The 18,089-nt window shown below is 34.5% G+C and overlaps 1 long non-coding RNA gene across 2 annotated transcripts in view; it reads left to right on the forward strand.

Moving 5' to 3' along the window:
- Positions 1 to 18,089, forward strand: part of LOC129494527 (uncharacterized) — a 1,043,078-nt gene that overhangs the window by 474,566 nt on the left and 550,423 nt on the right. For both annotated transcript variants that reach the window (XR_008661366.1, XR_008661365.1), the window contains exon 4: positions 14,792 to 14,833. This is a non-coding gene — a long non-coding RNA (uncharacterized LOC129494527). The remainder of the gene's footprint in view (positions 1 to 14,791; positions 14,834 to 18,089) is intronic.

Raw genomic sequence — 18,089 nt, forward strand, 5'->3', positions numbered from 1 at the left:
ATATTTTATGCAAGAGAGGAATTGGCAATTTCTAATTGCATTGTACAATATGCTTACTTAAGAAACTAAAATATGTATAAAATGTATATCTCCTGTAATGGGCAAGAAAATAGCACTTGATAATATAATATAGAGACAGAATCTGAAACAAACAATCTTGCTACTAGAATAACTTTTAAGAATTGTTTTTGCATGAAAAAATGCTTTTAATATTGTTCCTTTTATTTTAAAATAATGATACTCCTTGGGCAGCCCGGTGGCTCAGCAGTTTGGCACTGCCTTCAGCCCAGGGGGTGATCCTGGAGACTCCGCATCGAGTCCTACATCGGGCTCCTTGCATGGAGCCTGCTTCTCCCTCTGCTTGTGTCTCTGCCTCTCTCTCTGTGTGTGTCTCTCATGATTAAATAAATAAAATCTTTTTTAAAAAAATAAAATAAATAAAATAAAATAAAATAAAATAAATAAAATGATACTCCTCTCTTATAACCTGGGAAGAATTGAAACAAAATGCCTAAATATAAATTTAAAGGAATAATAATAAATTTCATGGCAATCGGGTTATTTACTGTCATGTATATAAATTACACGGTGTCATATTTTGTGTTTTGTCTACTCAGATATCGTGTACTAAATACAATGTAAGTCTGCCAACAGATATTTATAAATTACTTACCAGAAGAATAGCATTAAACTAGGCAAGTTCAGAGGAAGCAGATGCACTAACCACAAAAGAATAAAATGACCTTTAATTTTGAGGATTTCGAGTACTCAGTATAGCATTATGATTTCAAATTGAGAATTATTTGTTAAACAATGCAGTTTTATGATAATAACTCATAAGCTCTGATAGAATAGTGCAATTAAGGAAGTAAGACTCCTGAAGCAATGTTTCGGGTCCTCCTTTCATCGTACACATGAATAACTCGAGCTCTTTATGCTTATTGCAGTTATTCATCAAAGACAGGAGGTACCGGCCAAGTAGTTCTGAGGAGAGGGGTCCAGTCGTAGTTTGGTTGCTGATTACCTGCGTAAGCCTCAGCAAGCTCCTCAACTAGTCAAGTTCCTCAACGTCTCTCAACCCAGGTTCTACTATCTCCCTTTTTTTAAATTTTTATTTATTTACGATAGCCACAGAGAGACAGAGAGAGAGAGAGAGAGAGAGAGAGGCAGAGACACAGGCAGAGGGAGAAGCAGGCTCCACGCACCAGGAGCCCGACGTGGGATTCGATCCCGGGTCTCCAGGATCGCGCCCTGGGCCAAAGGCAGGCGCCAAACCACTGCGCCACCCAGGGATCCCTGGTTCTACTATCTCTTAAATGAATTGTTTAGAAAAATTGTTTCCATTTCCTTCACCTAATAAATTTGTAAGTTATCTCAAATTTGAAAGGTCCAGTGTTTTTCAGTATTTTGAAAGGTGCAAATGTGCTCCTTCACTCAATGGGCTATCCATCTGAACAATGACAGCTGTGGCCTGAAGGGGTTAGGAATTTTTAGATGTTACCTGCCTTTTCAAGTCTACCTTCAATGATGGCTTTAAGATACATACATCTGATAGTACGTCTTATGACATCCAGCATGTGTTTGCTGTTTACTCTTCACACACACACCTGGGCTCTGTGATGGGGAGGTGCAGGGTACAACGAAAATTTCTAGAGAAAGAATCCACGCAAAAACTGGGTTGGGGAATACTTCTGGAGAAAGAAATCTAAGTGGTGATCTGATAATGAATAGAAGTCAGCCAAGAGATAATAAGGGGGAAGTTATGTCTTAGTAAAAGGGAATGGTAAAAGACTTCTTGATCAGAGGGAATAGTCCTTTTGAGAAGTCTAAAAGTTCAGTAAGGTTAAATTCAACTTTGTAAGTTTTAACCTAATTCTGTGAAAGGAAACTAACACTTGTAAATACATACTGTGCTTTAGGCAGGAAGTGTGGTGTTTTAGACTCATTGTGTTAGCTGGGTATGTATAGCCAGGGGAGCCTCATGTAACACTTCAACTACACAACTACTTAATAATGATCAGTTTTGATCTAATTTAATGTTCTTCTAATCTCACCTTTGCCATTTACGGATGAATCACATTAGCCTGTACTTCTACCCTTCAAATTTTTTCTTTCTTCAAGTTTTTCTAGCATCTTCCTTCTATTATGTTTATTTAGACAGTGACTCCTATACAAACCCCTTTTGGCTAATTGTGTTGAACCGTATTTGGTGTTTTTTTGGTCCTCTATATAGTGCTCTAATTCTCTTTGTAGATATGTACAATTGATGCATCTCATTCATTTACAATACATTTTACAAAGAATAGTATAACTTTTCTTTAAAGTCACTGTAAAATATTGACACATTCCTAAAGTTAAATATAGTTCTCTTTGGGAGATATATTTATTCATTGACAACCGTGCCATTAGCTGTGTGTGCATAATCACAAATGTGTGTTTGTATGTGTGTTGGCACCAGAAGTTCATGGGCTTTTTCTCCTCCCAAATAAGAATTCTAAACTTAAAAAAAAATCAATTTTGATCATCTCATTTTATAGATGATCTGAAACCCAGAGGTAAGAATGCATCTAGTTTTCCTACTTTAAGTTCCAGGGCTCTTAGTATAATACAGGATAGCCACGAGCGCGTGTCTGTTTCACAATGTGAGCTTGTATATGGCAAGGTGTGTATTTATAAAACTACTCAGTGGTACCCAGACTATACTCACATGGATGCTCAACTTAAAAAGTATTTTTAGAGGATGACTGGAAAATTGATTCTCTGAATTTATGCCTTTCAACCTAGAGAATAGGAGAACGTTTGTACTGACTATTTAGCAAATGTGTGTGTAAAATTAGCTGGCTATTATCTAGTTAAGAAATAAGCTCTGCTGTCTGCTGTGCTATGAAGTGGAAGTGAGTGGTTGTTGGAAAGAGGATATAAATGGTGCTTTACAATAAAAAGATATTGATCTTTTTTTTTAGTTTTGTTTTCAAATTAAGGTTTGAAAAGAAGCAGTTTTAAAGATAAGGAAAAGTTTAGTGAAAGTCACCATCTCTAACATGTTATGGCTGATTAGTTTATTATGCTAGTATGTTCGGTTTTCTGTTGTGTGGTAACAGGGAGTAGACTATATTTTGGATATCTTTTGCATGTGTAAGTTTTCTATCCATTCATTCAATAAAAGTTTGCTGAGTGACCATTATGTGTCAGGTATTATGCTGCCAGAAAAAAGAAATTAAAAAAAAAATCCCTTCTGTTTGGGAACTGACCAATGTTTTGAAACAGATACACCTTGAAAGCAACAATGGACACCTTGCTGTCCAGAGTTATGATATAGGAATGCAAGGCATGAGATAGACACCTTTTAGGAGCATATAACTTAACTCAGGCAAAGGATGGAAAGGGGTGTGGGATAAGCTGAGCTCTGAAGGACTTAGCCTGAGTGAGGGGCTTAGCCAGGAGGAGAAATAAGAAGAGTAAGAAGAAATAAGAATTTGAAGAAACAAGAAACAGAATATGAAAAACACAGAAGTGAAAGGGAACATGATATACTCAGGGAGCAGCAAGTGTTTGTTGTTGATGTTGTTGTTTGTTTGTTTATTTTCCAGAAACAGAAAGGTGATATGGGTTAAAGGGGGGAGAAGAGATTGCTGAGCAAGACAGGAGCTACTTCCTGAAATGCCAAATCAAGAAGCTGTCTTTGGAAAATAACCCACAATTGAATGGAAGAGGAATTAGATGAGGATAAAACCTCAGGGAGATTAATTAATAAATAACTAATAAATTGTAGCTTCTGGATACTACATACAATTTCCATTTGACACTCTTCTTCCTAACAGAAAGTTTAGGTATAAAAGTAAATACTCAAAAATAAGTCAATCCATAGATTGCAATTCTAATTATTGCATTGTTCAATGAAGAAACTGAAGTCAAACAGGTTAAATGATTTGCCCAAAGGCAGAGAGTTTCTGACAAAACTGAAATTTGGGGCCCTGAGCTCCTCTTTCTTAAAAAAAAAAAAAACATGGATTAAAATTCACAAGGAACCAGCCCTTCAGCTTCACAGAAACATTTTAGCTAAAGTATTAATGATGATGTGCCTGTGTTAGCAGTACCATAAAACAAGTGACCTTCATGGACAAAACTCTGTGGTTAAAATTAAAAAGACAAAGGAAAATGAGATCTGATTATTAATATAATTAGTTGATGATCCAGTGGGATGACAGATCCATAAATGCCAGCTATAGACTGATGATAATGGAGCATTCAAATCTCCAAACTGGTGCTCAAGTCCTGCTCTCAGAAATAATGAGGGACCTGTTTCCTCTATCCTGCCTCCTTGCAAGGTGCTAATGCCATGTTCCGAATAATGATGTGCCAAGCTAGCATAATGGCAGTGCTGCTCTTGCTGCACGTTAATTCCACTATTTGTTTTCTGTTCCTCTAGGGTCTGAGCTTTTGAAAATTGGACATTTATGAAGTGCTATCATGAATCGGACAGGGAAAGAACATTATGATTAACCCTTCTTGCGGATGGCCAGATTCACAACATGTTCATAAATTCAAAGTATGTTGAGGGTATAATGCGCTAGAATCTTTTTATTTATTTATTTTGAAATAATCCCCCTCAAGACCTCTATTAGAGTGCCTAAATTACCTTTAAAAGTGTAATTTGGCACCCAGCTTGTTACTGGCTCCTTCAAGCTCAATATTTCAGTGCCTAAATAGAACTAGTTATGCATATAGAGATAGAACACTTCACAGGTCCATAGCTTCATTCAGGTGGGTAGTCTTAGTTGGCTGTTAAACTTGATAATATCCAGTGAGATTATTCAGACAATCATAAACCACAGTGAGGATGTGATTTGCCCAAGAACACAGATTAATAAATGACAGAACTAGTGCCTGAATACTACAACCTTTACCCCAAGATATCACCATATCCATTGTATCAAAAGAGATTTGAATTTGTACTTTGGCCAATATACAATTGTTTAAGCATTGGGATGATTCTTAAAGTGGGCTAATTTCCTGAAATGCATGTAGGTATGAACATGGTTCCAGCTCTGAAGAGTCAAATTTTGGAAACAGAATTTTATATAAAAAGTTCTCTGGGAAGGTGAAATGTAAGTCATCTTTCAAGTGTTTCAGTGATCACTGAGGGCTAAACAGAAAATCACCACTCAGAAATAAACACCAAGAGCATTTTCATATATATTTCCCATGTTCTTCTGTGTATATAGTATACCAAAAGGACTCTACATATGTCTGTTCAAAGTTCATAGAAATAATTGAGTGGTAAAATGTTCCAGGCACCCTGGTGACAACTTGCTTCAACAGGATGAATTGGCATTTATAACCATGTGCTATTTATGATACTTTCTTAATTTCTGAAAATATGAATTTATTAAACTCTCATTTGGTAACGATGGTACAACAAGGTTTAGATTGTTGGAAGAAAGTAATGCAGGTACATTATAATTTAATTATAATTAAGTTTTTATGTCTTGTGTCATGAGATACTTTGTGATACTTCTGTTAGGGAACAGAGAGAGACTATCTCTTGATCTTCCAAATGAGAAAGGAATGTTTAATTGGATGTCATCAGGTTCAGTTATTTTGGATATAAAAGAGGAGGCAGGTCACTTGAATACTGAAGCAGTTACCAGGTTGTACTAACAGATTGTAACTGTAGAAACCTTTTTCTCCCTGCTCCCTGAGATAATGGAGGACTCTGCTGAAATACCCTTATGACACTTGTCTGCTTCTTGGAATTCTGGGGGTTTTATTAACTTATAAAGGCAACTTTTTATGTGAAGGAATGGGAAGAGAAAGGCGGAATTAAGAGAATCCTGATTTGGGGGAGTGTTAATTTAGTTTTACATGATGGAATCCTGTTGTATCCTCATCTGGTCACCTAAAACTATAAAATTCACTTTATATTCCCATGCCATTAAATTGTCTTTGGAAACAAGGCTACAAATAAAAGCATAATAGTTCTTTATCTGGGGGAAAAACTCCGTTTCTCCAATCTGTTAGAAGATACATAGCTTGGTTCCTTTTATGAAGGAGAAGAATTAGTAGAAATAGTGGTGAAGTGGGTTATCAATTTATAAATGTTTGCCGTCATCTGTTGATATGTCCTTTTGAGAGATTTCCAGGAGAGAAATAACTGGGTGAAAGGGAACAAATATTTTTAAGACTTTGGTACATGCTGGCAAATTGCCTCCCAATTCATACTACCACCAGCAATAAATGAAGATGGTAATCTCATCACACCTACTCATTACTAACAAAACAAAATAACACAAAAGGCTTACTTTATAAAAAAGGTTTTATTTACTTTTTGGCAGACAAATACCCTCAAATACAGATATAGGCCAAGCTGTTGTTAGTAATTAGAGTCTTTGTGATAGGCTGTTTCTTGAGGTCAGGAGAGGATCACTTTGAGAATACATTTAAAGAGCAAGAAAGAGAAGCTGTGTCCCCTGAGAGACAACCCCTTGTATCCTGGGAACATCAAGAGTATCATTTATGCAAGAAGCCAGTGAAAGAGAAAGACAAGTATTACATGGGAAATGGGAGAACACTGAAGATAAAATTTACCTCTTGTCACATGTTTGTGTAGAGGTATACTCTAACTTTGGAAATTTCAAATTTTATCACTGTTTTAGGGCTGCCATAACAGAAAACCACAGACAGAGCTTATACAACAGAATTTTGTCCTCATGATTCTGGAAGTGAGATGTGTGAGATCAAGGTGTCTGCAGGGTTACTCTCCTCAGAGGGGTTTTTTCCTTGGCTTATAGATGGCCACCATTTCTCTGAGTCTGTACATGGTCTTTCCTGTTTATGTGTCCTAATCTATTCTTATAAGAACACCAGTCACAATGGATTAGGATGCACCCTAATGAACTCATTTAAATCTATTTACCTTTTTAAAGACATTCTCTCTAAATATAGTCACATTCAGAGTTAATGATGCTTAGGTTTTTTTAAATTTTTTTTAAAGATTTATTTCTTTATTTGAATGTGTATGTGTGTGTGTATGTGTGTGTGTGAGAGAGAGAGAGAGAGAGAATTGCAAGCATGAGTGTGGGGAGTGGTACAGGGAGAGAATCTCAAATAGACTCCACACTGAGTATGGAGCCTGATGCAGGGCTCAATCTCGAGTCCCATGGGATCATGACCTGTGCAAAACCAAGACATGGATGCTTAATGGACTGAGCCACCCAGGCACCCCTAGGATTTCAGCCTAAGAATTGTGAGGGTACACAATTCATCCTGTAACACCAATATATTAAAATTTTTGGTTTGTCCTTATACTATGCATAGTACACTATTCTTGATATCTATCCCTTTATTTTCTAGTGATTATGGCAGTATTGCCATGTCTTAGAAAAATATGTTATACCCTGGGATCATCCTGAATTTGAATTATGTACAGAAGCACATCTGGTTTGATAATAAATGTATACGAAGAAATCAGATTTAGTAATAATTGTACTTAATCTCTTGAGTTCGGTTTGCATAACATGTATAGCACTTTCATTGGAATGTAGCATATCTATTGAACTTGTTCCTGAAATTGGATCATTCATCAGTAAGGACATAAAAATCTTGAGATAGGTTGAAAAGGGAAGTGATTTTAAGGAATATATATACATATATATATTCATATATATAGAAATTACATAAATTGTATAAACAAATTTATTGAATACTGATAAATAGTTAATAAAAGGACAAATAACAGAAACTCAACCAATTCTAAAGCATTTATATTGGGCATAAGAGGCATTGATCATCATGCTGATGGTTTACTTTGGAGTAAATTAGTGATTCTGATTTGGGGAAGTGGTTGTTGATGTAAATGTCCTTTTGCAAGAACACCTCTTACTGTGCTCAAAACATAGGAAGAATGTGTAGGTCTGTGGCATTGCATTGCTATGCATATATGACCATTTCTAAGTTTCCTCTAGCCTATTTTTTAGTTTTGACATTTTAAATTTTTTATTTATTTTCATCATCATAAGTGTACTCTTGAATACTCATCATCTATTTCATGTATCCTCCCCACTCACCTCCTACTGGTAACCATTAGTTTATTCTCTATAGTTACGAGTCTTTCTTTTCCCTCATAGAAAGAGTCAAGATCTTTCTCTTTTTCCTCTGTTCATTGATTTTGTTTCTTAAATTTCACATATGAGATCAGATGGTATTTGTCTTTTCTGACTGATTTCACTTAGCATTATACTCTCTAGCTCTATCCATGTTGTTGCAAATGGCAATATTTCATTCTTTTTATGACTGAATAGCATTCCATTCCACTTCTTTATATGTGTGTGTGTGTGTAAGTTCATGTATCAGTTCTAGTAGTTTGGTTTGTGTGTGTGTGTGTGTGTGTGTGTGTGTGTGTCTGTGTGGAGTCTTTAGGGTTTTCTACATATACTATCATGTCATTTGCAAATCATGAAAGTTTTACTTCATTACCAATTTGGATGCCTTTTATTCCTTTCTCTTTTATGATTGCTGTGACTAGGATGTCCAGTACTATGTTGAATAAAAGTGGTGAGAGTGGATATCCTTGTCTGTTCTGGCCTTGGGAAAGAAGCTCTCAGTTTTTCACTGTTGAATATGATATTGGCTGTGGGTTTTTCACATAAGGCATTTATTATGTTGAGATAGGTTCCTCCTAGACCTACTTTGTAGAGGATTTTTATCATGAATAGATACTGTACATTGTCAAATACTTTTTCTGAGACTTTTGAAATAATCATATGGTTTTTATCCTTTCTCTTCTAGATCATGTTGACTATTTTGCAAATGTTGACTGTCTTTGTATCATGTGAATAAATCACATTCGATTATGGTGTATGGTATTTTTAATGTATTTTTGGATTCAGTCTGCTAATATTTTGCTGAGGACTTTTGCCTCTATATTTGTGAGAGATAATGGCCTATAGGCCTTTTTTTTTTTTTTTTTTTTTTTTTTTGGTAGTGTCTTTCTCTGATTTTATAACAGGGTGATACTGGCCTCATAGAATGAATTTGAAAGTTTCCTTCCTGTCCTATTTTTTGGAATAGTTTGAGAAGAATATGAATTAACTCTTCCTTAAGTGTTTGGTAGAATTGCCTGTGAAATCTGGTCCTGGACTTTTGTTTTTTGGGAATTTTTGATTACTGATTCGGTTCCATTGCTGATAATTGGCCAGTTCAAATTTTCTATTTCTTCTTGCTTTCATTTTGGTAGGTTATGTGTTTCTAGGACTTTATCCATTTCTTCTAAATTGTCCAATTAGTTGGCATATTGTTTTGCATAATATTCTATTATAATTGTTTGTATTTCTGTAGTGTTGACTTTTATTTCTTATATTTCATTAGTGCGTTTGTTTATTTCAGTCCTCTCTTTTTTTTCTTGATGAGTCTACCTGGGGGTTTATCAATTTTTAAATTTTATTAATTTATTCATGAGGGACAGAGAGAGGCAGAGACATAGGGAGAGGGAGAAGCAGGCTCCCTGTGGGGAGCACGATGTGGGAATCAATCCCAGGATCCCAGGATCATCCCCTGAGCCAAAGGCAGACACTCAACCACTGAACCACACAAGTGTCCCAAGGTTTATCGATTTTGTTGATCTTTTCAAAGAACCAGCTCCTGGTTTCATTGATCTGTTCTGCTCATTTTTTTTTTGTTTTGTTGTTACTTAATTCCTATATAATTTATTTCTGCTCTAATCTTTGTTATTTCCTTCCTTTTACTGGGTTGAATTTTGTTTGTTCTATTTTTTCTATGTCCTTTAGGTGGAAGGCTAGGTTGTGTATTTAAGATTTTTCTTGCTTCTTGATATAGGCATATATTACTATAATCTTCCCTCATAGAACTACTTTGGCTGTATCCAAAAAGTGTTCGACCATTGTGTTTCCATTTTCATTTTTTTCCATGTAATTTTTTATTTCTTGGTTGACTCATTTATAATTTAGTAGCATGTTATGTAACTTCCATAAAGTTGTGGTCTTTTTCTTTTTTTTCTCTTTCTTTTTTTTTATAAATTTATTTTTTATTGGTGTTCAATTTGCCAACATATAGAATAACACCCAGTGCTCATCCCATCAAGTGCCCACCTCAGTGCCCGTCATCCAGTCACCCCCACCCCCTGCCCACCTCCCCTTCCACCACCCCCTAGTCCGTTTCCCAGAGTTAGGAGTCTCTCATGTTCTGTCTCCCTCCCTGATATTTCCCACTCATTTTTTCTCCTTTCACCTTTATTCCCTTTCACTATTATTATATTCCCCAAATGAATGAGATCATATAATGTTTGTCCTTCTCCGATTGACTTATTTCACTCAACATAATACAGATTTTTTCCTATGGTTGATTTCTAGTTTCATAGTGTTGTGGTCAGAAAAGATGCATGATACAACTTTGATCTTTTGGAATTTGTTGAGACTTGTTTGGAGGTCTAATATATGATTTGTTCTGGAGAATGTCCCATGTGCACTTGAAAAAAAGAAAAAAAGTGTATTCTGCTTTAGGGTGGAATGTTCTGAATATGTCTGTTAAACCCATCTGAATGGACTTTTCTTTTGAATGACCTAATAGAACGTAAATGAAACTCCCTATCTTTTCCTTCCCCATTTCCTCAATACAGCTTTTAGCTGTAGAAATTCATCTGTAGTTGATAAAAGGTTTTAAGGATCCCCTCCCCCCTATCAACTCAGATACTTGGCATTTGCAGAGACCCTTGAAGGAAATCAACAAAGTGAAACACGGCATGTTTTATAGGTTGTAAATGTTACTAAATTAATATCAAAGGAACATTATACTTTATAGGTTAAATACTTTGAGCAACATGATAGTAATGATGTATTATCAAATGAGCAATATGAGAACAGTGTGAAATTACACACTAGTTTATATTAAATAGTAATAATCATCCTGTTTTTTTTAAATTTTTATTTACTTATGATAGTCACACACAGAGAGAGGGAGAGAGAGGCAGAGACACAGGCAGAGGGAGAAGCAGGCTCCATGCACCGGGAGCCCGACGTGGGACTCGATCCCGGGTCTCCAGGATCGCGCCCTGGGCCAAAGGCAGGCGCTAAACCGCTGCGCCACCCAGGGATCCCAATCATCCTGTTTTTAAACATTAGTTTTAGTTCACATTATCATGTATATTGTATCTTTATGTGAATAATCAATAGAAACATATCTTAGTTTGCTTAAAGTAGTTGTTATTTTGGTGTAAAGTAAAAATAAAATAATAATATTAAACCACTTTATTTTCCTTAAAAATGATTTTGATTAATTATTGAATTATGATGGATTATCAAATTTCAAATAATAATAAGGTAAATCACTTCTCTCTTAAACTAAATTATTTCAAATGTCATAAAGTCTGAATGTTTGAAATTAGTGTTTTTTAAAATAAGAAAATCAAATAATTCACTAAGATTTTCTGACGTTGAATAACATTTGAGAAAAGGAATGGGAATATCCTTACATACAGGGTTCAGATTGGTATAGTGTAAAATACTTGATTACTAGTATCTGATCAACCTGAGTTTCATACATGGCTACATTAAATGCTAGATTAGCAATGTTTAAATAGATTACTTGCAACTAAAATATCCTCTATCAAGAACCTTGACCAAGATTAGTTCTCTTTCTCCTGGAAGATTCACTCTGTATAAATGATTTGGGAGGGTTTGAAGCACTGAGGTAGGAGGAGGCCCTGCCTCCTCTGCTCAGACAGACAAGGTTTCTCAACCTTGGCACATGGTTGATCTTTTGGGTAGCATGAATCTTTCTCATGCGGGGCTGTCCTGTGAACTATCAATTGTTTATCAGCTCCATGGCCTCTGCCTACTAGATGGTAGTAGGGTAGCATCCTACCTCCAGCTATGACAATCAAAAATGTCTGCAGAAAGTGTTATATGTCCCTGGTCATGGGGATGGGAGGAGGAATTTAGCCTTGGTAGAAATTTCCTGAGTTAAAATAGTAAAATGATGTGAATAGGTCAGCACCTCTTATTCAGTTCCACCACCAGATCTATAAAAATAGCTTCTGATCAAAAAATACTTTACCAAATATATTTTCTACCTTTCCAGTTTGGCATTTAGTACTCTCCTTATTGAAGCTATAGTTGTTCTTTTCTTCTTCCCTTTGTTACTATGTTCATTTCCTCTTATCAAATCTTTTTCCCCCCTTCTAATTTTACCCTACACTGGGTTAAATCAGTCTTTTAAAATTCTGTTCCCTCCCTTTCCTCTTGCATCTTATTCCTATTTATAGGAATGCATGTTCTGATCAGAAAAATCATAGCAAACAAGCTTAATCCAATTTGTAAAGCCCTGACTATTCTTAATGGCCAGAGACATGGAGATTTTAATAGCTGCTTTGTGAGTCCAACTCTGACTTTGTTGATACCATGTCTTTCTGTGATAAATTTATTATAGCCTGGCAGTAACTCGGGTCTCCAGTTTTGTACTTTCTCTTCAACACATACTTCTGCTCCCATGGATATTAGATAATTGGATTCTTGCTTGACCTGTGGAAAACTTTAAGTACTTCCCTGTCATTTAAGAAGATTTTCTGTTCCTGTAGTCATGCCAGACCACAAGTAAAACACAAAGCATAGAATTACAGCTGTTAACTAACCATTTAAAATGCCTCATTGAAAAAAGATACCACTTTTAATTTGTGTCTTTTATAATTCTTTCATGAATAAAGTTTGCCATGCATAGTTATATTTCTCAATATAAATATAATTATATTAAAATGTAAGATATACAATGGAGATTTTCATACTTGAGAGCTGATTAGCAGACTAGCAATATCACTTGACGTATTTTTAAATATCCAAATTATTTAATATTTTTGAAGAATTTTTTTAAAGATTGTATTTATTTCATTCATGACAGACACAGAAAGAGAAGCAGGGACATAGGCAGAGGGTGAAGCAGGCACCCCTTAGGGATCCCGATGCAGGACTCGATCCCAGGACCCTGGGATCCTGACCTGAGCCAAAGGCAGATGCTCAACCACTGAGCCACCTAGGTGTCCCTATTTTTGAAGAATTTCTTTTTTAAAAATACTTTGTAGTTTTTAATAGTGAACATTTATTGGCTACTTACTATGTCCTAGGCAGGGTTTTAAGGAATTTATTTATATTAACTTGTTTAATCTTTACAACAACTTCACTGTAAGTAAAAAGAAAAATGAGACTCAGAGCAGGTTATGTAAATTATCTAAAGTCCAGTGTAGCTAGTAATCCAAGGGTCAAGTTCAACTCTAAGAAATGTGAGATTCTAGGTTTAGTCATAGAGTAAAGAAGATGGCCTAACTTTATGTATGTGTGTGTGCGTATGTATGTACATGCATGCATGTGTGTGCTTGAATTTGTGCACATATCTGCTATGCTTGAATAGTGGCCGAGGGAAAGTTATGGGTGGCCTAAAGGATCAGTTCCCTTATATTATCCAGGGATTCTTGAGGCATTTCAATGAGAATCCCTTAATTCACAGTTTGAATTCAATTTACGTGGTTATCCACTCAAATGCCTTCTAGAACTGAAATTCTTTGGGTTTCTGAACTTTAAATATGGAAGAAAAAACATACTTTTATTTTTACTTTATGGATGCTATTTATTTATTTTTTAAATTTATTCATGGTAAAACTTTTATTCCAACATACTGGTAGTGATCACAAAGGAAATTTATTTCTTCTGGTTTCTCTCCCACATCTGAAATTTCAAGCAGATAGAATGTCAAAAAATATGAACAAAGTGAATGGTTCTTTGATTCTATGTTTATTTATTTATTTATTTATTTATTATTTATTTATTTAAAAAAAGATTTTATTTATTTATTCATGAGAGATACAGAAAGAGCGGCAAAGACACAGGCAGAGGGTGAAACAGGCTCTTCACAGGTAGCTGGATGCAGGACTCAATCCCAGGACTCTGGGATCCTGCCCTGAGTCAAAGGCAGAAGCTCAACTGCCGAGTCACCCAGACGTCCTTGATTTTACATTTAATTGAAGTTCTTGTAATCAGCATTGTCACATTTGCAATGAAAGTTCTTAGACTTAGATCTGTGTTTTATATGGGTTGGGTGTCCATGTATTTGGAAATGTGACACTCTGTCTAATAGAATAATAAATTAGAAGGAAATGATGGAAATATTGGTCTTAATGCAGCAATACATGATCCAGTTTCCTCTTTTGATTTTTAAAGTATTCAAGTTCATTTGAACATATTTAAATCTATTATCTGCACATACATTCTAGTTTCACTGCCGGAAAATTTGAAACATTATTACTGTAAAAATGATTCTCTTAACTAGTGTTCCACCGCCACTTTTTGATGAGCAAATATTATAGGACTTTTATTAACATAAAACCTGTTTAACCTGCTTCCTCATCTTCTTATTTGGAACATAATAATTCATTTAGCATTTTTGAAATCTATTGTCTGAATTTTTGCCTAAAATTGACTTTTGTGTATCAGGAGCTTAATATATCTATATGTTTTTTTCTAGGAAAAAATAAATATTTATTTTAAGATATAAAAAACGAAGTTCCTTTAGAGATTCAGATTAGGAGATATATCAGAATATTTGTACCTTGTCCTTTTTTTCTTAATAAGCTAAAGCAAAAAAAAAAATATTTTTTGAAGTTAATGGGCAGATACTAATTGAACAATGGTTGAAGTTTAAACTATTTTTTAAATTTTATATATGGATATTTTTCAATCTGTTATACTAAGTATATTAATGAGAATATATATATACATTTTTTTTACAATAGGTTCCTGTCCTGAGACCACAGCAGGATGTGCCTTGGACAAAGGTATGCATGTTTAAAATAGATTTCCAATATTCTCCATAAGTAAAGCATATAAATATAAATATTATAATAGTAAAATAATGCTATAATAATTATATCACTGTAATGTGCTTATATATATGGAATTATACTACATGTTCATGTATAAGATAAACATTTTTTCATCTGATAAAATATACTAGTGAGAAAACATTAGAATTGAAAATCTAATCATTAAATATATATCATTTCCTGATCACAGAAACCCTTAATTCATACAACATATATTCAAAGAACTGTCATCACTAATGCCCTTGAGAGTAAAATAATGGAACTATTCCACTTGATGGAAGTTTTTAAAAATATAGTCTTTAATAACTCTGATGATTAAATTAATGTAGGATATCTGCAAGTTAATTATCAGTCAAGAACTACCTAGGAATGTCTAGGTTTTGTGGGACCAGGTAGTGAAATTAGTTTAAAATTTTAAGTCAGTTTGAGAAGATGCAAACAGCAAAATAAATAGAGCTTGGTATAGAAGTATATAAATGCACTACAGGATAGATAAGGATGAGAGCACAAGGCCAGTACAGGATCCCTTTGATTTCAAAATGGAATGTTATTTTTAAAACCATGTGGACAAAGAACATTATAATATCATGAATTGTAATAACCTTGAATGCTGAGAAGGAGCTGAAAAAATATATATATGATGAATCAGAAAGTATATAGTGCGAATTCCAGGAGTGAAAACAAAGGAACTAAGATTCTTAGGTACTGTATTGGAGAAAGATGAAGGAAATGGAAACAAATCTCGCATATAGGAGCTGTGAAAACCAGGCCTTGTCTATGGAGGAAGTAGGAAGAGAAAATCGCTTAAAGTAGCACATAAGCTATGTGAGTTCTAGTATAAGGTATTGAAAGGTTTGTCATTTTTTTGGAGGTATTTAAATAATGAATGGGTTCACAAAATGTCTGCTTATAGTTTCTTTAAAGCTTCCCTAGATCATTTACCCTATTTGGGGCCCTTCCACCCTACAATGAAATGGGTGAGACAGTTTTTTTCTTTTTCTGTGTGATAAAGTAATTTTGAATTTAAAGGAGAGTTGAAAATTGGTTTGTGGTAAAATGTATATATATATATATATATATATATATATATATATATATGATATCCTTAATAATGATTGATATCCTATTTTATGCAAACATAATACTTGGGGAAATACACTTATAGGCTCATCTTTATATTTTAAATTTGGCTCTAAATATACTGTATGCACCCTGCCATGTTACTTCTGGTTGAAAAAATAAACTGCTATCAGCATATAAATACACATATATTAAAAATTGTCTGAGATTTAAAAATTGAAACCTAATTCCAGGTTTCTTGGGGTTTTTTTGGAATATGGCTCTTGACTCTATTTTTCATATATTTTTTCTCGTAGTCACTTTCAATCTCTATTGGGGCTGATGTGACTTGAGAATATCCATGTAAAATATGCCAGCATGTGCTCTGCCAGACAGAGAACAAATGGCTCCAGGCACAGATCTCTGTTGTGTCAAGGTTTTGGCATGACATTTGGCAGGGAACTAAATCACACACAGCACAACGCAAATAATCATGGTTTCCTGTTGATATGCAGCCTCAACCCCAAGCCTGCTGGTAGCCATTACCACTCTTTCCCTTGATATTTTTGGGAACATTTCTGGTAATAAATGGAAAACTATGGTATTTCCTGGTGCTCTCATAATGCAGAGAAATGGGAAGATTATGGATTTGAAATTGGACCTTCCTCTCTTTGAAGTGTGTCTCTGTCACTTTCTAGTCATGAAATCCTGGGCAGGCTATTTCAGATATAAAATGAATTTACTAATACTTAGCATGGAGATTGCATGGGTATTAAAATTACAATTGTCCTAAACCACCTCTTCTACCTGTTAAATAACTAAATGCTATTTTACTCTTTCCTATTTTTATAATGGGTGGGTTTTGTATTAGATTTCTTAATAATCATCTTAATCATATTATGAATGCAAGAGGAATGATTCTAATATACATTTTTAAGTTTCGGGGATGGTAAATATGTGCAATAATATTTGTCTTCAGTTTTGAGTAGACACTCTGGTGAAGGAAGAGTTGTTGCAAATTTCTTGATTTTTTTTATATTTGTTTCCTTTTTTTAGAGTTGCATGTGATACAAAGGGTCTTTATGTTGCATAAGAGTGTTTTAAATCTCCTTCATTTAATTTTAGGTTCTGTTAGTGTACTCAGGATAGAAAAACACACTATAAAATATAGATGGCTTAGTAAAACTATACCTCCATAGTATACCCACACTATCTTAGTTTAGTAGCTCAATTCAACTTTCTTACTGAGGAATTATTATGTCTTATATGCACTGTGCTAGGTGCTAAAGGTGCAAAGAAGAAAGAGATATGTTCTCTGCCTGACAAGGATATTACAGTCCTAGAAGAGAAAAGACCTGTAAATAAATCATTTAATTAATTAATTGTTTTTTTGTTTTTTAAAAAAATAATTGTTTTTTAAAAGATTTTTGTTTATTTATTTGAGAGAGAGCGAGAGCATGAGCCAAAGGGAGGAGTAGACAGATGGAGAGGGAGAAGCTGACTCCCTGCTGAGCAGGAAACCCAACCACACAGAGCTCCGAAGACTGTGCCCCCGACTCCATCATTTTAAAACAATACGGTAACAGTACAAAGGAGAGGTACCAATGAGGGGCCATTTAGAAAAGTCATTTCAATCCATCTGACTTCCTGGAGGAGTGGACACTTCAAATATCTTGAAAGGTGATGGCAAACTGGTCAGATATCAGTTAAATACAGAGGCAAGAGGGTGGAAAGAGATCAAAAATAGGATTAAAACAGTGATGGTAGTAAAAAAGGTATAGACTTGAAATTAGGAAGTGAAATCCTCCCACTTAGTTCTTGAAGATATATATTTAAGATATATTTAGGAGGCTGTTTTTATAGGACTAAGATTTATGTATAATGATGTTTATCATAGTGATATTTATAACATGCTAATAGGAAACAAACTATTAAATAATAGGGAAACTGTGACATAAATTATAATATTTAGGAGAAGATACTTTGAAGCTTCTAAGATTTATAGTTTTGGAGATTATTTAAGGAAGATATGTTCTTAAAAAGACAAATTGTAAAGTAGTGTTATAATACCATACCTCTTTTGTACATATGCTTTCATACATATATTTATATAAAAGACAAATATTCAAATAATTATATATATAATGCC

The sequence above is a fragment of the Nyctereutes procyonoides genome, unplaced genomic scaffold (assembly GCF_905146905.1).
Source record: "Nyctereutes procyonoides isolate TBG_1078 unplaced genomic scaffold, NYPRO_anot_genome, whole genome shotgun sequence".
Taxonomy (NCBI): Eukaryota; Metazoa; Chordata; class Mammalia; order Carnivora; family Canidae; genus Nyctereutes; species Nyctereutes procyonoides.